Here is a 23,434-nt window from a genome sequence, read left to right on the forward strand (position 1 = left end):
TGATTTTTCTACTAACGTGGTAAGTTATATTAACCATTTTTCAGATGCTACATCACATGGACATGGCATATAATCCTTTTACATACTATTGGATGAGATTCTTTTATAATGTTTTGTTAAGAGTTTTTACATTTATTTTCATGGGAGATACTGGCATGTAGTTCTCTTTTCTTGTGATGTCTTCATCAGGCTTTTGCATAAGGATAATATTGGCCTCATAGAATGAGTTGGGGAGTTATCCTTTTTCTTAAATTTTGTGGCAATTTGTTCAAGACTGGTGGCATTTCTTCTTTAAACGTTTATTAGAATTAATCAGTGCGGACATATGACCCTGGGCTTTTTCTTGTGAAAACTAATTAATTGCTAATTCAATAATTTTATTTGTTACAGAAATATTTAGATTTGCTTTCTCTTTGGGGGTCAGTTTAAGTAATTTGTATCTTTCTTGGAAATGGTCCTGTTTTATCTAAGTTGTCTAATTTGTTAGTGGAAAGTTATAAACACCTTTTTATTAGTATTCTTTTATAATGATTTGATTTCCTTCTAAAGTTTGTCATGAAGAGCCTTCTTTCATATTTGATTTTGATCATTTTTGTCATCCTTGATTTTCTTCAGGTTCATTATTGATAAATAGTTGTCAATTTATATCTTTTTAAATAAATCAGTTTTAGATTTACTAATTATTGTTTTTCTGTTTTTCATTCCACTAGTTTTCACTCGAATTTGTGTTATTTCATTCTGTTTTCTTCGGATTTATTTTATTCTTTATTTTTTAGTTTTTTAAGTTGTACATTTGGTTACTAATATATGTCTTCCTTTCTGAAACTGAAGTTTATAGCTATCAATTTTGATTTAAGTACTGATTTAATTTTGCCTTATAAATTTTGATATATTGCATATTAATTTTTATTCAGCTTGAAATATTTTATGATTTCACCTGTGATTTCTTCTTTGCCGCATAGGCTATATAGAGATGTGGTGTTAATATCCAAATATTTGTGGATTTCTGAAATTTCCTTCTGTGGTTAATTTCTAATTTAATTTCATTATAGTTGGTAATCATAGTTTGCTTGACTTTGATCCTTTTAAATTTACTGGATATTGGTTCATGGCCTAACATATGGTTTATCCTGGAGAACAAACCACATGGGACTTGAAAAGAATACTTATTACAGTTATTGGGTTGAATATTATAATGTTAACTAAGGATGACAGGTAAAAATGTCAGAGTAAGAACCTCTGAATAGCTACTCCTTCATAAAAGCAAGAGAACACTGGCAAAAAAAATGGTCAGAATCAACATTTTTGAAATTCTGAAATTTAATCAAAGACTTGAAGTAATTAGAGAGAATTTATTCAAGAAAAGAAATCTCTCTAAGAAGAGCAAGCAATGTAGCATTTTAAGTTGTATTCCCATTCTACCTTCCATGGCTTTCCCATAGTCTTGAAAACTAAGAGCTCACCACCACAGTGAAAACTATGAGCCTGGTAGCCAATAGAAAAAGCAAAATAGTTCTCGAGCTCCGTCAAGGCTCTTTTACTAAAAAAACTTTCATTGTTTTACCTGTCATGGAATTCCCTGGAAGAACCCACTTAATAGGCCCTCATTATTTGACCTAATTTAAAGCCCAGCAAAGGCAATCAGGCTTTTTCCCCAGATACATTTGGCAAAAGCCATGAGAGACAATTGTTTAATGTTTCAACTCTCTGAAGCAACACACAACAGTTGAAGCCAACAATAGGTAAACTAAAAAGCTGAAAAAGAAAAGCTGGTGAATGGAATATCCAGAGAAATCTTTAAAAAGCCTCAAAGTATTCCTGGACTCCAGAAGTTCAAACACATGTATAGAAGTATGTTCATGTCCAAGGCTACCTGCATGCTCATACCCAAGAAGGCCCTAAGCTCTCACTTTTGTCTGTTCTTCAGGTTCCGCACAAGCAGGAGGTGAAGACTAAGGTAATTTTCAACTACCTGGCTCAACATTGAAGGTGTGTCCCAACATGCACACAGAGACCCTCTGCCAAGGTGGGGAGATTTATCAGTTCCAGGAAACTCTGAAAAATATCTGTCCATTGATTAGCTACCCACTAAGCTGACCAAGGAGAGGCCTCAGTAGCTACATACAATGAAGAATACATATTTTAAAGAACTAGTTAAGAAAAGTCTGTAGTAAACAATAGTGACAGCAATAACAAATGACGATAATAACAAATGCTAAGGAAAGGAGAGAATCTGATTTTCAGAGTTGACACATTATATTATTAAAAATGTTCATTTTTCAACATAAACTGTGTGAAATACAAAAAATATGACCCATTAACAAAGAAAAATGCAGCCAATAGAAACTATTCTTGAGAGAGCACAAACTTTCAACTTGCTAGGCAAATACTTTGCACCAATTATATTTTGAATTGCTCAAAAATTAAGGGAGACCAGGTACAGTAGCTCACACTTGTAATCTCAGCATTTTGGGAGGCCAAGGCAAGAGGATTGTTTGAGCCCAGAAGTGCAAGACCAGCTTGGGCAACATTGTAAGACCCTGTCTGGAGAAAAAAAAATTGAAAATTAGCCTGATGCAGTGTCATCTGCCTGTGATCCTAGCTACTCAGCAAACTGAGCCAGGAGGATCACTTGAGCCCAAAAGATCAAGGCTGTGGTGAGTTTTGATTGCACCACTGCACTCCAGCCTGGGTGGCAGAGTGAGACCCCTGGATGACAGAGCAAGAATCTGACTTGGAAAAAAAAAAGAAAGGAAAAAAACAGGAAATTGTGACCTAACAAACTAAAGGTATGAGAATCTCTGAGATACAGCTGAAGCAGTGTTAAGAGGGAAGTTTATAGCACTAAACATCCACATCAGAAAGTTACAAAGATGTCAAATTAACAACCTAAGATCACACCTAGAAGAACTAGAGAAACAATAGCAATCTAACCCCAAAGCTAGCAGAAGACAAAAAATAACCAAAATTAGAGCTGAAGTGAACAAAAGTGAGACGCAAAAGACCATAAAAAAGACAAGCGAATCCAGGAATTGGTTTTTTGAAAGAATAGATAAGACTGATAGGCCACTAACTAGACTAATAAAGAAGAGAGAATATACAAATAAATACAATCAAAAATCGCAAAGGGGACATTACCACTGATCCCACAGAAACACAAAAACTCTGAGAGACCATTATTAACACCCCCATGCACCAAACTGAATACCTAAAACAAATAGATAAATTGCTGGAAACATAAAACCTCCCAAGACTGAACCAAGAAGAAATTGAATTCCTGAATAGACCAATAGTGAGTCTGAATCCCTTGAATCAGTAATAAAAAGCCTACCAACCAGAAAGACAGATTCACAACCAAACTTTACCAGAGGTATAAAGAGTTGGTGTCATTCCTACTGAAACTATTCCAGAAAATTGGGAAGGGACTCCTCCCTAACTCATTCTATGAAGCCATCATCACCTTGATTCTAAAATCTGCCAGAAAACACACATATTCGCACACACACACACACACACTTCAGGCAAATAACCTTGAGCATGGATGAAAAACTCCTCAACAAAATACTAGCAAACTGAATCTAGCAGCAACATGAAAAAGCAAATCCACCACAATCAAGTAGGCTTTATCCCTGGGATAAAAGGTTGGTTCAACATAGGTAAATAAATGCAATTCACCACATAAACAGAACTAAAAACAAAAACCACATGATCATCTGAATAGATACAGAAAAGGCTTTCAATAAAATTCAATATTGCTTCATGTTAAAAACCCTCAACAAGCTAGGCATTGAAGAAACATACCTCCAAATAATAAGAGCTATCTAGGACAAACCCACAACCAATATCTTATTGAATGTGCAAAAACTGGAAGCATTCCTCTTGAGAACCAAAACAAGACAAGGATGCCTACTCTCTCCACTCCTACTCAACATAGTACTGGAAGTCGTAGCCAGAGCAATCAGGCAAGATAAAGAAATAAAAGGTATCCAAATAAGAAGAGAAGAAGTCAAACTATCTCTGTTTGCAGATGATGTGATCCTATACCTATAAATCCCCTTAGTCTCTGGCCAAAAGTTCCTAGATCTGATAAACAACTTCAGCAAAGTTTCAGGATACAAAACAAATGTACAAAACTTAGTAGCATTTCTATACACTAACAACATCCAAGCCGAGAGCCAAAACAAAATGCAATCTTTTTCACAATAATCACAAAAAAGAATAAAATACCTGGGAATACAGGTAACCATGGAGATAAAAGATCTCTACAATGAGAATTACAAAATATTGCTCAAAGAAGTCCAAAATGAAACAAACAAATGGGAAAACATCCCACGTTAACAGGTAGGAAGAATCAATATTGTTAAAAGGTCCATACTTCCCAAAGCAATTTACAGATTCATTGCTATTCCTATCAAACTAACAAAGTCATTTTTTGTAGGATTATGCAAAAACTATTCCAAAATTAATGTGGAAACAAAATACTTCTCAAGGAATTCGAGAAAACCATCTTAAAATTCACATGAAACCACAAAAGAGCTCAAATAGCCAAGGCAATTCTAAGTAAAAAGAACAAAGCTGGAGGCATCATGTTATCCAACTTAAAACTATACCACAAAGGCTACAATAACCAAAAACAGCATGATACTATTACAAAAACAGACACATAGATGAATGGAACAGAGTAGAGAGCTCAGAAATAAAGACACACACCTACAACCATCTATTCTTCAACAAGGGTGACAAAAACAAACAATGGGAGAAAGACTCCCTATTCAACCAATGGTGTTGGCATAACTGCCTAGCCATATGCAAAAGATTGAAATTGTACCCTTTCCTTACACCATACACAAAAATCAAGATGAATTAAAGACTTAAAAGTAAAACCTAAAAGTACAAAAACTGGAAGGTAACCTATTAAATATCTTTCTAATGAACATGCCAAAAGCAACTGCAACAAAAACAAAAATTGACAAATGAAACCTAGTTAAACTAAAAAGCTTTTGTGCAGCAAAAGAAATTAGCAACAGATTAAAAAGATAACCTACTGAATGGGAGAAAATGTTTGCAAACTATACATCCAACAAAGGTCTAATATCCAGAGTCAATAAGGAACTTAAACAAGTTAACAAGCAAAAAACAAACAACGCCATTCAAAAGTGGGCAAAGCGGTGGCCGCCCTGCCTGGGAAGTGAGGAACGCCTCTGCCTGGCGGCCACCTTGTCTGGGAAATGAGGTGCGCCTCTGCCCCGCCGCCCTGTCTGGGAAGTGAGGAGTGCCTCTGCCAGGCGGCCGACCTGTCTGGGAAGTGAGGAGCGCCTCTGCCTGGCCGCTGTGCAACCTTCCAAGCGTGAAGTGACAGCCTTGTGTGTGATCTTTTCTGTCTTCCCCAAGTTTGCACTTTCGACATTAAAGTTTACTTTTTAGTTAAAAGTTTAAAAAAAAAAAGTGGGCAAAGGAAATGACCAGACACTTTTCAAAAGAAGACATACATGTGGTCAATAAGCGTATGAAAACTTGTTCAGTATTACTAATTATTAGAGAAATGCAAATAGAAACCACAATGAGATACCATCTCACACCAATCAGAATGGCTATTATTAAAAAATCAAAAAATAACAGTTGCTGGTGAGGTTGCAGAGAAAAGGGAATGCTTATACACTGCTGAGGGGAATAAAAATTAGTTTAGCTATTGTGGAAAGTAGTTAGGAAATGGCTCAGAGAACTTAAAAGAGAATTACCATTTGACCTAGCCCTCCCATTATTGAATATATACTCAAAGGAAGGTAAATCATTCCACCATAAAGACGCATGCATATGTTCATCACAGCACTATTCACAATAGCAAAGACATGGAATCAACCTAAGAGCCCATCAGTGATAGACTGGATAAACAAAATGTAGTTATATATATGCCATGTAATATTACACAGCCATAAAAAAGAATGAGATCATGTTCTTTGCAGCAACATGGATGAAGCTGGAGGCCATTATCCTAAGCGAACTAATGCAGGAACAGAAATTAAATACTGCATATTCTCACTTAAAAGTGGGAGCTAAATAATGAGTACAGATGGACACAAAGAAGGGAACAACATGCACTGGAGCCTACTTGATAGTGGAGGGTGGGAGGAGGGAGAGGATCAAAAATCTACCTATCAGATGCTATGTTTATTACCTAGGTGAAAAAATACCGTGTGCCCAAACCGTCATGACACACAATTTACCTATATAACAAACCTGCACATGCATCCCTGAATCTAAAATGCAAGTTAAAAATAAATAAAAATAATTTTAAAAATAAAATAGGAAAAAAGAGCATATCCATTGAAAACAAAACTAAAAGGAAGTATAGGAATGATGAGAATATCCTTCCAAATAGAGACTATCAAAAAATGTATTTTATCTCAATTCTATATATAGTCCACAATATGATAAATATATCTATATTCTATTTCTATTGAATGGGGTGTGTGTATGTGTGTCTGTAAATTCTGGAATTGAAAAGTATAATAACTGAGATGAAAATTTTATCAGAAGCACTTAACAATGGATTTGAGCTGGTGAAATAAGCAAACGTGAAGATACATCCATTGAGATTCTGCAATCTGAGGAACAGAAAGAAAATATAACAAAGAAAAATGAAAAGAGCCTCAAAAGTCTGTGGTACATCATAAGGCAAACCAATATGTGTACAATATGAGTCACACCATGAGAAAAGAGAGATGAAATATAAAGAATCAGAAAGAATATTTGAAAAAATAGCGACCAAAATTTTTCAAATTTGATTAAAAAAACAATTAATCTAAAAACCCTAAAAATTTACTCTCCAAGTAAAATAAACTCAAAGAGATACACATCTTCACGTATCATAACAAAACTATCAACAAACAAAGACAAGGAGAGACTCTTGGGATCAGCAAAAGAGGTGATGCATCACATATAAGGTATCCTCAATAAGACAGTTTATTGCTTATCACACACATTGGAGGCCAGAAGGCAGTGGGTGCATATTTAAAGTGTTGAAAGAGTCGCTTCCTAGATGGCCGAATAGGAACAGCTGTGGTCTGCAGCTCCCAGTGAGATTGACAGGTGATTTCTGCATTTCCAACTGAGGTACCTGGTTCATCTCATTGGGACTGGTTGGACAGTGGGTGCAGCCCACAGAGGGAGAGCTGAAGCACAGTGGGGCGTTGCCTCACCCAGGAAGCACAAAGGGTCAGGGGATTTCCCTTTCCTAGCCAAGGGAAGCCGTGACAGACCGTACCTGGGGAAATGGTACACTTCTGACCAAATACTGCGCTTTTCCCACAGTAGGAAAGTCTTAGCAACTGGCAAATGAGGAGATACCCATTCATGCCTGGCTCGGTGGGTCCCTCACCCATGGAGCCTTGCTCACTGCTAGCACAGCAGTCTGAGATGGACCTGCGATGCTGCAGCTTGATGAGGGGCATCTGCCATTGTTGAGGATTGAGTAGTTCACAGTGTAAACAAAGAGGCCAGGAAACACTAACTGGGCAGAGCCCACCGCAGCTCAGCAAGGCCTACTGCTTCTATAGATTCCACCTCTGGGGGACGGCATAGTAGAACAAAAGGCAGTAGACAGCTTCTGTGGACTTAAACGTCTCTATCTGACAGCTCTAAAGAGGGAAGTGGTTCTCTCAGCAGGCCATTTGAGCTCTGAGAACGGAGAGACTGCCTCCTCAAGTGAGTCCCTGAACCCCATGTAGCCTGACTGGGAAACACCTTCCAGTAGAGGCCGACAGACACCTCAAACGGGTGGGTGCCCCTCTGGGACAAAGCTTCCAGAGGAAGGATCAAGCAGCAATATTTGCTGTTCTGCAGCTTCTGCAGGTGATACCTGGGCAAACAGGGTCTGGAGTGGACTTCCAGGAAACTCCAACAGACCTGCAGTTGAGGGACCTGACTATTAGAAGGAAAACTAACCAACAGAAAGGAATAGCATCAACATCAACAAAAGGACATCCACAGCAAAACCCCATCCATAGGTCACCAACATCAAAGACCAAAGGTAGATAAAACCACAAAAATGGGGAGAAACCAGAGCAGAAAGCTGAAAATACCAAAAAACAGAGCACCTCTTCTCCTCCAAAGGATCGCAGCTCCTTGCCAGCAAGGGAACAAAACTGGACAGAGAATGAGTTTGATGAGTTAACAGAAGTAGGTTTCAGACGGTCAGTAACTACAAACTTCTCCAAGCTAAAGGAGCATGTTCTAACCCATTGCAAGGAAGCTAAAACCCTTGAAAAAAGGTTGGACAAATGGCTAACTAGAATAAACAGTGTAGAGAAGACCTTAAATGACCTGATGGAGTTGAAAGCCATGGCACAAGAACTTCATGACGCATGCACAAGCTTCAATAGCCGATTTGATCAAGTGGAAGAAAGGATATCAGTGATTGAAGATCACATTAATGAAATAAAGCAAGAAGACAAGATTAGAGAAAAAAGAGTGAAAAGAAACAAACAAAGCCTCCAAGAAATATGGGACTGTGTGAAAAGACCAAATCAACATTTGATTGGTGTACCAGAAAGTGATGGGGAGAATGGAACCAAGTTAGAAAACACTCTTCAGGATATTATCCAGAACTTCCCTAACCTACCAAGGCAGGCCAACATTCAAATTCAGGAAATACAGAGAATACCACAAAGATACTCCTCAAGAAGAGCAACCCGAAGACAAATAATTATCAGATTCACCAAGGTTGAAATGGAGGAAAAAATGTTAAGGGCAGCCATAGAGAAATGTTGGATTACTCACAAAGGGAAGCCCATCAGACTAATAGTGGATCTCTCGGCAGAAACGTGATTGTATATTTAGAAAACCCTATCATCTCAGCCCAAAATCTCCTTCAGCTGATAAGCAAATTTAGCAGTCTCAGGATACAAAATCAATGTGCAAAAGTCACAAGCATTCCTATATACCAATAATAGACAAACAGAGAGCCAAATCATGAGTGAACTCCCATTCACAATTACTTCAAAGAGAATAAAATACCCAGGAATCCAACTTACAAGGGATGTGAAGGACCTCTTCAAGGGGAACTACAAACCACTGCTCAATGAAATAAAAGAGGACACAAACAAATGTAAGAACATTCCATGCTCGTGGATAGGAAGAATCAATATCGTGAAAATGGCCATACTGCCCAAAGTAATTTATAGATTCAATGCTATCTCCATCAAGTTACCACTGACTTTCTTCACAGAATTGGAAAAAACTACTTTAAAATTCATATGGAACCAAAAAAGAGCCCACCTAGCCAAGACAATCCTAACCAAAAAGAACAAAGCTGGAGGCATCACACTACCTGACTTCAAACTATACTAAAAGACAGCATGGTACTGGTACCAAAACAGATATATAGACCAAGGGAACAGAACAGAGGCCTCAGAAGTAACACTACACATCTACAACCATCTGATCTTTGACAAACCTGACAAAAACAAGAAATGGGGAAAAGATTCCCTATTTAATAAATGGTGCTGGGAAAACTGGCTAGCCATATGTAGAAAGTTGAAAATGGATCCCTTCCTTACACCATACACAAAAATTAACTCAAGATGGAAAAAAGACTTAAATGTAAGACCTAAACCATAAAAACCCTAGAAGAAAACCTAGGCAATACCATTCAGGACATAGGCACGTGCAAAGACTTCATGACTGAAACACCAAAAGCAATGGCAACAAAAGCCAAAATAGCCAATTGGTTCTAATTAAACTAAAGAGCATCTGCACAGCAAAAGAAACTATGATCAGAGAGAAAAGGCAACCTACAGAATGGGAGAAAATCTTTGCAATCTACCCATCTGACAAATGGCTAATATCCAGAATCTACAAAGAACTTAAACAAATTTACAAGAAAAAAACAACCTCACTAAAAAGTGGGTAAAGGATATGAACAGACACTTTCCAAAAGAAGACATTTATGTAGCCAACAGATATATGAAAAAATGATCATCATTACCAGTCATCAGAGAAATGCAAATCAAAACCACAATGAGATACCATCTCACACCTGTTAGAATGGCGATCAATAAAAAGTCAAGAAACAACAGATGCTGGAGAGGATGTGGAGAAATAGGAACACTTTCACACGGTTGGTGGGAGTGTAAATTAGTTCAACCATTGTGGAAGACTGTGTGGCGATTCCTCAAGGATCTAGAACTAGAAATACCATTTGACCTAGCAATCCCATTACTCAGTATATACCCATGCTACTATAAAGACACATGCACACGTATGTTTATTGCAGCACTATTCACAATAGCAAAGACTTGAAACCAACCAAATGTCCATCAATGATAGACTGGATTAAGTAAATGTGGCACATATACGCCATGGAATACTATGCAGCCATAAAAATGGATGAGTTCATGTCCTTTGTAGGGACATGGATGAAGCTGGAAACCATCATTCTCAGCAAACTATCACAAGGACAGAAAACCAAACACCATATGTTCTCACTCATAGGTGAGAGTTGAACAATGAGACCACATGGACACAGAGTGGGAAACATCACACACCGGGGCCTGTTGGGAGGTGGGGGCTGGGGGAGGGATAGCAGTAGGAAAAATACCTAATGTAAATGACAAGTCGATGGGTGCAGCAAACCAACATGACACATGTATACCTACATAACAAAGCTGCACGTTGTGCACATGTACCCTAGAACTTAAAGTATAATTTAAAAAAATTTTAAAAATAAAGTGTTGAAAGGAAATATTGTCAATCAAAATTTCTATGTCTAGCAAAACTATCCTTCAAAAATGAAAGAGAAATTAAGATGTTTCCACAAAAACGAAAACTGACAGAATTCTTCACTAGCAGACTTTGCCTAAAAGAAATAATAACAGGTGACTTTCATGATAAAATGAAAGAACACTAGGCTAACTTAAATTCATATTAAGAAATAAAAAGTACCAGTAAAGCTAGCTACATGAGTAAATATCAAGGACAGTATATAGGTGTATTTTTTGTTTTTAATAATTGTTTCTGCTATCTGATTTAAAAGATAATAGCATAAAGCAACAGTTATAAATTTGTGCCGGGGGCATAAAATCTATGAAGATGTAATTTGTATAATAATGAGAACACAAAGGAGAGGGCATGAAGGATGAAGGTATATTGGAGTAATTTATACATTCCCAGTTGAAATTAAGTTGATATTAGTTCAAACTATATTGTTAAAAGTTGTTACCTGTAATCTCCAAGGCAATCACTAAGGAAATAATTTTAAAATATAGTGAAACAACAGAAAAATTAAAGTTGTGCAATGGAAAACATCAATGCTTCTCAAAGAAGGTACTAATAAAGGAATAAAGAAACAAAACAACTTAAGACATAGAAAGCAAATAATAAAGTTGCACTTGTCAATCCCTCATATCAGTAACTACATGAAATGTAAATGGATTAAAAACATCAATCATATGACATATGCATATGACATATGTATTGAAAGAATGCATTTTTAAAATAATCCCACTAAATGCTTTTATAAGAGACACACATTTTAGATTCAAAGACACAAATAGGTTAAAAATAAAGTGATGGGAAGGATATTATCCTGAAAACTGTCAACAAAAGAAAGATGATGCCTCTATACTAATGTCAGACAAAATAGAGTTTAAGACGAAAATGGTTAGTCAACACAAAGAAGTAGGTTTTATAATAATAAACATGTAAATTCATCAGGAAGACGTAAGAATTGTATACATATGTTGATCTAACAACATAGTTGCAAAGTACCTGAGGCAAAACTACTATAATTGAAGAGAAAATACAATATCAACAATAATAGATGCATATGTTAATACAATACTCTCAATAATAATATAGAACAACTAAAATTGTAAAAAATCAGCAAGTATATAAGACTTGAAAAACATTGACTAACATGACTCAAATGATGTATTTTACTGAAATACGATTCACATGCCACAACATTTATTCTTTTAAAATATACAGTTCTTAGTTGTTTTTGTAAATTCACGAAATTATGCAATCATTACCACTATCTAATTCTGAAACATTTTCTCACCTCAGAAAGAAACCCTGTACCCATGAGCAGTCAGGTCCTATTCCTCCCTTCCTTCACTCCAACCCCAGGAAAATACTAATCTGCTTTCTATAACTATAGATAAGCCTATTTTGGGCTGTTCAGATTAATGGAATGAGGCAATATGTAGCCTTTGTGTCTGGCATTGTTAACAATGTTCTCAAGGTTTATCTAGTTGTGGCATAAATCAGGACTTACCTCATTTTAATGGCTGAATAATATTTCATTGTGTTTACCTGTTACTAGGTTGTTATACATATGGGTTGTTTCAACTTTGGGGCTATAATCAATGATGCTGATATGAACATTCATGTATAAGAAAAACAATCTTAACTTCAGCAAAATGTAGAAATTAAACTCCAACATAGCTGAATTTCTTTCATGATTCTTATGCTCTCATTGTTATGTATGTTACATATTTATATGTACATACATATTTCATAATTCATATTTTATAAACTTAGCAATATAAGTTTATCATCATTATCGTATGAATAGTCTTACTCATATGTTAAAATAACAGAAGAGAAAATATGTTTATACTGTCTTTTCTATTTACCCAAATAGTTATTTGGCCATGTTCTTTATTTCTTTTTGTGGATTCAAGTTAACAGTGGTGTCATTTCCTTTCTAACTAATTTCCTTGTTATTTCTTGTAAGGTAGGTCAGCTATCACTAAATTCTTTAAATCCCTGTTTACTTTGAAATAGCTTTATTTTGCCTTCAATTTTGGTGAGTAATTTTGCTAGAAATAGAATTTTTTGGTTGACAAGAGTGTTTGCTGCTCTTGTTTTGACCCTTTGAATATGTTATCTGATCTGTCTTCCACTCCCCGGCTTTTGGTAAAAAATCAGCTATTGATCTTTGAGGTTCCTCTGTATGGAATGAACATCGTTTGCTTTCTCCTTGCTCGTTCAGATTATTTCTTTGTCTTTGGCTTTTGACGGTTTGATTATAATACATCTCACTATGAATCCCTTTCTGTTTGTTCTACTCAGAATTTGTTTAGGTTCTTAGATATATTGGTAAAAGTTTCTCATGCTTTATGGTGTTCTACAAGTCTTTGAGGCGTTGTTTGTTTTTTATTTCTCTTTCTTTCTTTTCTGCAGGTTGCATTATTTTTGTTTGTCTATATTCAAGTTTGCTTATTTTGCTAGGTCAAATCTGTTCTTGAGTCCCTTTAGTAACAATTTCACTTCAGCTATTATACATTTAAACTTTAAAATTTCTGCTTGATTTTTAAAATTTCTGCTTGATTTTTAAAATAATTTTTGTCTGAATTGATGGTCTTTTTGATAAATAATTATCACCATGCTTTCCTTTGCTTCATTAGACATGGCTTTCTTTGATGCTTTGAACGTATTTATAGCAAATGATTTGCTAAATAAAACATCTGGCTCCCTAGTGCTCATCCATTTTCCAGTGGATGTGTCACAGTGTCCTGTGCCTTTGAGTGTCTCATATTTTGTTGCTGTTCTTGAAAATTGGGCATTGTAAATAACATATGGCAGCAACCCTGTATTCTCATTCCCCTGTGGAAACTTGTTGTTCTTATGGCGGGTTTACTGACTTCCCCAGAACAAATCTATAGAATCTGTCTTTGCTGCTGTGTGGTCACTGATGTATCTGCCCAGTGCTTTTTAAATTCTGTGTTTTTGTGGGTGGTGGGGGTGAGGGATTGCTGCTGTTGTTGTTGTTTTGAGCCCAGCCTTGTAGGAGTGGGCCCGGAGTTAGCAATGCTTACTTGTCAGAAGTTTTGCTGAAACACATTGAACCGGTTCAACTTCTACTTTTTCCTGGTGGATCTATATTTGCTTTGGGAAATGCATTCTAAGTCTGTGAAGTTTACATATCTGCCCAGCTTTTGCCTTCTGCATGTGCAAGATCTCACATTCATCCAGGGATGTGAAGACTTTCTCTGTCTTTCCAGAACAAGTGTAAAGTCTTCAACATGTTTGTCACCCTAATATCATCTATGGTATGAATATAAAGTTGCTTATCAAAGTCCACTTTCACTATCTTATTTCCCAGAACTCCCTGCTATATTTGTTGCTGTTCTGCCAGTTTGCTGCATGTCCTAATCATTATCGCAACCACAAAATTTTGTTTATTGGTTACCTTTGAGATTTATATCATTTTCTGAACAATGCCCCTGGGGACTTGGATATTTTCAAGTCATCCTCCTGTGGCAGCAAAGCTGCCAGTCCTCATGGGATGCCCCATCACTTGGTGTAACTTACGCCACAAACTGTGGATGAGGGAGGGGGAAATGGTTGCAGCCCCAGGCTAAACAGGTGTGTCCAGTTGTATCACTGCTTTTTGTGAAGGAGCTAGTCCAAGCTCCTTACTCAGCTATTCCAGATGTTAGCACCTATTAATATTTTACTCCATTTTGAAATTGCTCCCAAAATAAGAAGTGTTTTACTGATCTTCATTTTTCAGTGCCTATTCTAAGGCTTGATACACATTAGAATATCTGTAAATTATCTTGAGTAAATAATAAAAAGCCTATTTTAAGCAGTCAGCATAAAGGGCAGGACTTTGAATAGCCATCAGCTTAAAGTATTTCTTTACTTGTATCATAGAATTCTTTCTCTTGTAAAACAACCAGATGATCATGCTATGAACTTTTCTAATTTCAGGCAAGCACAGAAACAAAGATTTACAAATATCAGTTGAGAAATGCAGATTCAGAAAGAAATAAATTTCCTGGAGCTAAAAAACTTATAAGAGTAAAAACAAATACGGTCCACTTTAGGGATTGTTGAGTTCAATTACACAAATTATAATAATAACACGAGAGTAGATTTTATTATTTTAGAAAGGACTTTCATATTCTAATAATAGTAGTAATAGCAACAATATTAATAATAATGATGAAAAATACTGTTTTCAGAATGTGGAATATTAAAACCACTCATTACGATGAGTGACTCATCATAATTCTCAGCCCTTGGACCTTGTGTATGAGCTACAATTTTACACATGCATCCAATAATTCATTTAATAAACAAAACGTGTGTGCCAGGTTCTGAAGGCACAAAGATGAGTCATCTCCACTTTGCCTTCAGGATATCACAGTCCAGGGAAGGAGACAGATCGGTAAGTGGGTAATTACCATAAAAAGTAGTACTAAAAACAAGTAGAAAGAAGATTTAATGGGCCAATCTATTAATTCTGTTAATATAAAGTGAAATGAGTTAGTATTTGTAAACCATAGACTACTGTTCAGCACTAGCAAGTGACAAATGGATGTTTGTCTCTTAGAAAAAAAAAGGATTCAGTGTGGAAACAGCTCTGGGTACTCCTCACTCTTCACCTTGCCCACAATAAGTACTTAGTTAATATCTAAATGGGTGAACAAGTTTACCTTTTTAAGATGCCAGGCAAGGAAAAGAGAAGACATTTTACTATTATACAATGGGTTGAAAATACTAGTACTAGCTTAAACCAGTACTTGGTAGACAAGATAGGGTGCGTTCAGGGTGGTATGGCTGTAGACTAATATTTGGTAGAAAATCCACATATTAACTTTGCAGTTTCTAATTTCCCTTATGATTTCTTCTTTGATAATGTATTACTGGTTTGTTTAGTTGGTTGGTTGGTTTGGTTGGCTTCCAAGATTTGGGCATTTTAAATGTATTGATATCTAATGTATTTCTATTTTTGTTAGGGAACTTGTTTGTATAATGTGAAGTTTTCTATATTTACTTATGGCTCTGAAGGTGTTCCATCTTGGTGTATGTCCATATGCACTTAAACATAGTGTATTCTGCTGTCATTGGGCAAAATGTTCTACAAATGTCAATAAGGTCACGTTGGTTGATAGCTTAATCCAAGTCTTCTATCTTCTTAACTATTTTTTGTCTCTTTTTTTTTTTTTTTTTTTTTTTTGAGACAGAGTCTCACTCCATTGCCCAGGCTGCAGTGCAATGGCACTATCTCGGCTCACTGCAACCTCTTCCTCCCGGGTTCAAGCAATTCTCCTGCCTCAGCCTCCTGAGTAGCTGGGATTACAGGCCCCTGCCACCACGCCCAGCTAATTTTTTTTTTTTTGTATTTTTAGTAGAGATGAGGTTTCACCATGTTGGCTAGCCTAGTCTCAAATCCCTGACCTCAGGTGATCCACCCGCCTCAGCCTCCCAAAGTGCTGGGATTACAGGTGTAAGCCACTGTGCCTGGCCTTTTGTCTTCTTGATCTATCAGTTATAGAGAGAAAAATCTGAAAATTTCTGATGTTAATTATACATTTGAAGTAAGACAGGTTCCCAGATGATCTTGTCCAATCCAGTTCTTCCCTCCAGCCTCCTTATAGTTCTCAAGATAACTGTAGAATGTACTGGGAATGTAGTGCCCTGAGATAAGAAAAAATTGTCCAGAACAGACTGGGCTTTGTCCTTGTCCAACCCAGAGCAGAATGTCCTGCAAAAATTTAGCTTTGTGGCCCAGTTACCCTCAGGGTATAAAACCCAGAGTGGAATGCTTCCAGTGTCTCCCAGCTGTGGTGCAAAGTGGGGCATGCACTTATGAGACTCCATCTGCCTTGTGTGACTCTCCCAAGCCTTAGGGTCTGGCTGGCCATGATTCCAGGATTCTGTTGATCCTTGCTGTCTGTATTTGAGAAATAAAGTTGCTTTTCATAACTCGTGTGAGTGTTCTGTCTAACCAGACTCATACTATGGCAGTTGGACTTGTGCAATATCTCTAGCGGATGGGTTTCTGCAAGACCTGCCAGATATAGGGTCTTTACCAGAAATTGGCATGTTTATGGTCCTCTTTTGGGATTGATAATCAGTGCATGATACTCTGTTTAACAACATCCATCTATTTCTCCTTACAGTTCTAATCAGTTTTGCTTCTATGCTTTAAAGCGGTTATTAATAGCACAAACATTTAAGATTGTTGCTTCCTCTTGACAAACTGACCACTGTTATAATTTGAATGTGTGTCCTCCAGATTTCAAGTGTTGCCAGTATAATAGTAATAAAAGGTGCAGCCTTTAAGAAGTAATTAGGTCATGAGGGCTCCTTTCTTATAGCCTTACTACTATTGGCTATGAAGATGTGGGATGAAGCCCTGTATAAAAGAGGCTTCATGCAGTTTTTGGCTCTGTTGCACCTTCTGCCACATGAGGACGCAGCATATCTCCTCTCAGGAGGATGCAGCAACAAGGTACCATCTTAGAAGAAGAAAGCCACCCTCACCAGACAACCAAGCCTGATGGAACTTTGATTTCAGATTTCCAACCTCCAGAACTGTGAGAAAATAAATATCTGTTCTTTATGAATCGCCCAGTCTAACATATTTTGTTATAGCAGCACAAACAGACTAATACAACCCCTTCATAATCATTAAATAACTTTTTAAAATTTCTCATGGTATTCCTTTCTCTAATATCTACCTGATATTAACATAGCTAGCAGTATTCTTTTGATTAGTGTTTGTTTGTTTTTCATCTCTTTTAATCTATCTGAGATGTTATATTTGAAGTGAGTTGGTACAGAGGGCATAGAGTTGGGTCTTGCTTTTTGCATACAATTTGACAATCTTTGTCTTTTAATAGGGCTGTTGAGGACATTTATATTTAATGTGATTTTTAATACAGTTTTGTTTAAACCTAGCAATTGCTATGTTTTCCCTTTTTCCATCTCGTTTGCTTCTGTTTTCCCCCTTTCCTGAGTTTTATTGTGTTAATCAAGTACTTCTTTTCTAATTTTATTTTAACTCCATTATAGGCTCATTAGTATGCATGTTCCCTCTTTTTTTTCCCTCTCTTTTTCCCCGTCTCTTTTTAAAAGCTTTTCTAGGCTTAACAATGTACATCTTAAACTTACCACAGACTATCTTCTATGCTGTGCTGTTTCATATACAGTCTGAGAATTTTACAAAAATGTACTTTCATGTCCTTCCAGGCCTCCCTAATGGCACAAATTTTATTTGAAATATATTATATTTCTTTACTGTACAATGTCAATTAGCACTTAAAGAAATTTTAAAATGAGAAAAAAGTATTTTTTATCCCACTCTAGCATATTTATAGTTTCCAATGTCTTCCATTTATTTGTGTGTACTGTAATTTCCATCTGGAATCATTTTCCTTCTGCTTAAAGAACTTCTTTAATATTTTTGGTAATGTTGGTTGACAGGCAGGGACTTCTGTAAGTTTCTGAATGCCTGGGAAGAAAAGGATACTTATTTTGCCTTCATTTTGGGAAAAAACTTTTTTGTGGATATAGGATTATAAGCTTGACAGCTTTTTTCTCTCAGTGCTTTAAAGATGTGGGCTCCATTGTTTCTGATATTCATTCTCATTTTTACATGTGTTTCTCTATACACGATGTGCCTTCTTTCCTCCGGCTGCCTTTAACGCATTCTCTTTATCACTGACTTACAGCAAGTTGATTGTGATGCTGCCTAGTATAATTTTTTTGTTCTTTATTCTGCTTGAAGTTGTCTGAGCTTTCTGGAATTGGAATATAGTTTTCACTGAATTTGGAAAAATTTCAATTACTCTTTCTTCAGTTTTTTGTTTGTTTCTCTGTTATACTTCTTTCCTTCTGGGAATTTGATGACACATTTTTTAGGTGACTTATTCACTAGCTCATTGTTACTTTATGTTGTAAGCCTTTTTTTGTCTTTGTGTGTTACATTTTAGATAGTTTCTATTGCTATTCCTTTAATCCCATTAAACTTTTTTCTTCTTCAGTGTCTAATATGTTTTAATCCCATTCAGTGTAACTTTCCTATTTAGAAATTTACTAGTTTATCTCCAAAAGTTTTATTAGAATATTTTTACAGCTTCTATTTCTTTCATCATCATATCCATGTTTATTCCGCGTTCTTGAACATTTGGAGTGTATTTACATTTGCTATTTTCATGTTATTGTTTACTAATGCTATCAGTAATGTCATTTCTTGGTCTGTCTCTATTGATTGATGGGTTTTGTTTTGTTTTTGCCCCGATCCCTCTGTGTCTGGTAATTTTTTATTGGATATCAAACATCATACATTTTACATTTTTGGATGATGAATATCTTCATATTGTTTTAAATATCTTGGGGCTGTGCTCTGCAACACAATTAATTTACTTAGAGCTGAAGTCACTTAGAAACCTTTTGAGCTTTGCTTTTGATCTTGGTTAGGGAAGATCCAGAAGAGCCTTTTGTTTAGGGCTAATTTGGCCCCCTTACTGAGAAAATGCCTTTCTAAGAACTCTACATATGGGACATTATTAGGAAATATTTCTACTCTATCTGGTGGGGTCACAAACTACTCTGCCTTGTGTAAACTCCAGACATGTTCCCAGTTGGTTTCTTCGCTGTCCTTTGGAGTTTCTTCACACATATTCACAGACCAGGACTCAGCCAGAAGTGAGCCTGTTGATCTCCAGTGCTTACTGTCTCTCTCTCAACCTCTCTCTCTCTCTCTGTCTCTCTCTCTCTCTCTCTCTCGTGTGTGTGTGTGTGTGTGTGTGTGTGTGTGTGTGTGCGTGCAGTTCCTTCTTGGCTTAGACAATCTACATCACAAACTCACAAACTCTACTATCGTTATTCACCTAAAACTCTGATCTCTGCCTCCTTAATTCAGCAAAAATGCTTGGCTGTGTTTGGGTTGTCCCTTTCCATCCTGTGGCCAGGAAGCTCTTTTCAAATACTTAATTGGGCACTCGTGAGGCTCAACTCACCTTCTCTTGAGTATACATTTCTTGAGCTGCCTATTTTCTATAATCTGAAAACCATTTGTTCTATATAATTTGGCTGGTTTTGTAGGAGTTTTATGGCAGGATGGTAAATCTAGTCCCTTTTATTATGGCTGAAGAAAAATTTATGAACTACAATATGAGTTTTTATTCTTGAAGTGGTATCTCTTTATCATTCCCTCACTGGAAGATGAGCACCAAGCATATTAACATATGCTGTCTTTTCTCTTCTGCCTCCAAATCCCTTCCCAAGAAACTGCCCCCTTAGCTTCCGTCCAAGACTGGCAGGCTTGCAGTGAGGTATTCTGGGTGAGCCGTATTTGAAACTAAGATCTTGCTATGGGAGAGAAAGTGATGTACATTCAACTCTCTACTCCCATAACCTCATTTACATAAGAACCAGAAGTCATGCAGAAAAATAATTTTATTCTTATTTGAATTCTGACATGGACTGACTTAGGTCTATTGGCAAAAGAGTAAATTTCAAATGACTCACCACAAAAAAATAGAAACATAAGTGAGGTGATAGATATATCGATTAACTTGTTCTAATTATTTCACAGTGAATACATATATTAGAACACCATGTTGTATCCAATACTTGTATACAATTACGATTTGTCGGTTAAACAACAAAAAAATTTTTAATATTAAATTAAAATAGTTTTCTTAAAATGCTGAGATTTTTTTTCTGTTGAAAAATTCTATTAGACTTTATTAGATAATTTAAGAAAAATCAAACCGTTGACAATGTGACGTTAGCATTCATCCATGTGGTTGCCAATGTAAAAAATCAATATTGTGCTTCACATGCTTTGTCTTAGTAGGTAGATAGATACTTAAGAGTAATATGAATTATTTAATAATTTAAAATGTTCCTTGATTCCATGTGCAACTTCCCGAATCCCACAGTCATTCATATGCCTCCAAAGGTGGGAATTTGAAGGAGAAGAAGAGTAAGATAACAGGCATTGAGCACTGTGGGGAAATGCGACTTGATGATGCAAGAATCCATGGCATCTCTGCTACCTCAGCAAGGCATCTGCACCCTGGGGTGCATCAGCCCCTGGACTTCTGCACAGCAGTGTCTTTCTCTCCTTGGCCCTGGGAAGTTGCCCCTTTTCTCTCGAGGACACCAGGAAGGAGAGGGGCCATAGCACATCCCTGACAGCTGCAGGAGCTGCCAGCCTGGCCACTCAGGGTCCTTCAAAGAATTTATATTCTGGAGGGTCTGTGACATGAGGGGCTCTTTATTTTTGAGATGTCAGGACTCTGTGGTCAACTTACAAGGAAATAAACACAAGAATTGAAAGTGAACCCTTAGAAAATTAAGTGTGACTTACCAGTGGAATTTATGGCTGTTGAATCTAAAAGATCAAAAACAAAAATAAATGAATAGCGGGGCTTGTATTCCTTATGTCTTTTCATTTCATTGTTCTAGTAATTTGTTTCTATTATGTCTTATAAAAGTTTTGGGCTACAACAGATTTAAGGGACAACAATATACTGACTTGTTCCCATAGAAATCTGAGAAATTCTCTAAATGTGGGCCTGAGTCTACAGCAGAACTCACACTGAGCTGGGGAAAAGAACATTTCTATAGAGTATCAGAAATTGTCTTCCCATCTACTCATTACGTTCTCAAGTTCTCAATCAGAATCACTGGATAGCAGATTAATTTTACTTGGACTAAAGTGTGCCTTTTTTCCTCCAGGTTTATTGAGATACAATTGACAAATAAACATTATATATACTTAAGGTATACCACTTGATGTTTTGATATAGGTATACATTGTGAATTAATCACCATAATCAAGCTAATTAGCATATCTATCACCTCACATAGTTATTGACTTTATTTTCGTTGGGGGGAACACTTAAGATCTACCCTCTTAGCACATTTCAAGCATATAATACAGTATTGTTTAATATATTCACATTGCTCTACATTAGCTTTCCAGAACCCATTCATCCTGTCTAACTGAAACTGTAAGACCTTCGGCCGACAACTCCCCATTCCTCCCAGCACACCTACAGTCCCTGACAGCCATAATTCTACACTCTACTTCTATAATTTCAATTTCAGATGCTCTATAGAAGTGAGATCATGCAGTTTTGGTCCTCCCTTGCCTGGCTTATTTCACTCAGCATCATATCCTCCAGGTTCAGCTGTGTTGTCACAAATGGCAAATTCACTTTGTTTTTAAGGGCAAATAATATTTCATTGTACATATATGCTACAATTTCTTTATCATTCATCCAGTGATGGACATTTAGGACATTTCTACATCTAGGCTATTGAGAATTATAAAGTATGTCTTTTCTGTTTATAAATTTACTAGTTATCCTTTTACACAGGTCTGGATCACCACAGAAAATGGACAAGAAAATTTGGATGTGAAGATCAGATCCTTGCCGTGCCCTGATGGTAAGATCAGAATGGGAAGCTCACCTCTAATCAAATTGCCACTTCTTTACCCATCTGAAAAAACAACGATCCATGTTACTGAAACGGCCAAAGATCCCTCACCATATCCCCGTTTGCCTACTGCTGTGAGTCATGAAAATAACCACCTAATCGATTATTCTCAAAGGAAAAGGACAATATCTCTGTCATTAAATGTGAAGTGTGGTGAGTTATGGAACATGCAGCTATACAGGCAAAGTCACCCCAGGGCTGTCTCAGCTGCACACATAGCCCGGCAGCCTGACAGGTTGGGGTCAGGTGGCATTCTCCCTCTTGAAGGGGTTTAAAAGTGAAATGTGGGAGGTAGAGTCAATAACCCTTATCATCAATAACAGCCACAGTGGTCAAATATCTCCTCTGAGGTAGCCTGACAATGGAGAGTTCACTTATATTAATTCATTTAATAGTCACAGAAATTACAAATTGTCCTATTATCATTTTACAGACAAGGAAATGAAAACACAGGAAGTTTGTGTAGCTTATGTGAGGTTTCATGGTTATACCAGTGCCTGTTCTCTCTGGGCTACTTACTAGACAAAACTGCTTCACCTCATTTTGTTTTTCCATTTTTAAATCTCAATAAAGACAAAATGTTTTTCTCTGGCCTTTAAACAACATCAGCTCAAATAAGTTTTCTAAAATTAATTTGTTGTTGTTTGATACTGCTTCACGTTCAAGGACTCAAAATTTGAAATAGCTGGTGGAGTGAAATTCAGCTAGATTCAATGTTTCTATCCCACAGAAATTTTTTAAAACTTGGAGTTTAGAATGTTGACCTTATAAGATGAGTGGCACGCATTGATGTGCCCAATGTCATACCACAAGTTGGTGGCAGGGAGACTCAGTGATGTGCTAGAGCTTGTTTGTTATAACTCAAGACAGCCCATTGTTAAATACTTGGGAATTTTGCTGGCCACTTGTGAAACCTTTGGTACCTTGAAATCTTGAAATCAGTCATGATGCAGTACTTATACCAGGCAAATTGCCAAACACAACAAAACCAAAACAAAAGAGAAAACAAAACAAAGCTTGCTTGATTGATTGATTATTTTCCAGAGAACAAGTTTAACATCACACCACTATTTGCTTTCCAGTATCCAGAGTGAAATCTTACAGCCTTCTTCTTAGAACTTGGCTAATATTTAATGAGAGAAAATGAGCAAATGTGAAATTGACTAGGTTGCATATTTTT

This window comes from Symphalangus syndactylus, chromosome 9 (assembly GCF_028878055.3).
Source record: "Symphalangus syndactylus isolate Jambi chromosome 9, NHGRI_mSymSyn1-v2.1_pri, whole genome shotgun sequence".
Taxonomy (NCBI): domain Eukaryota; kingdom Metazoa; phylum Chordata; class Mammalia; order Primates; family Hylobatidae; genus Symphalangus; species Symphalangus syndactylus.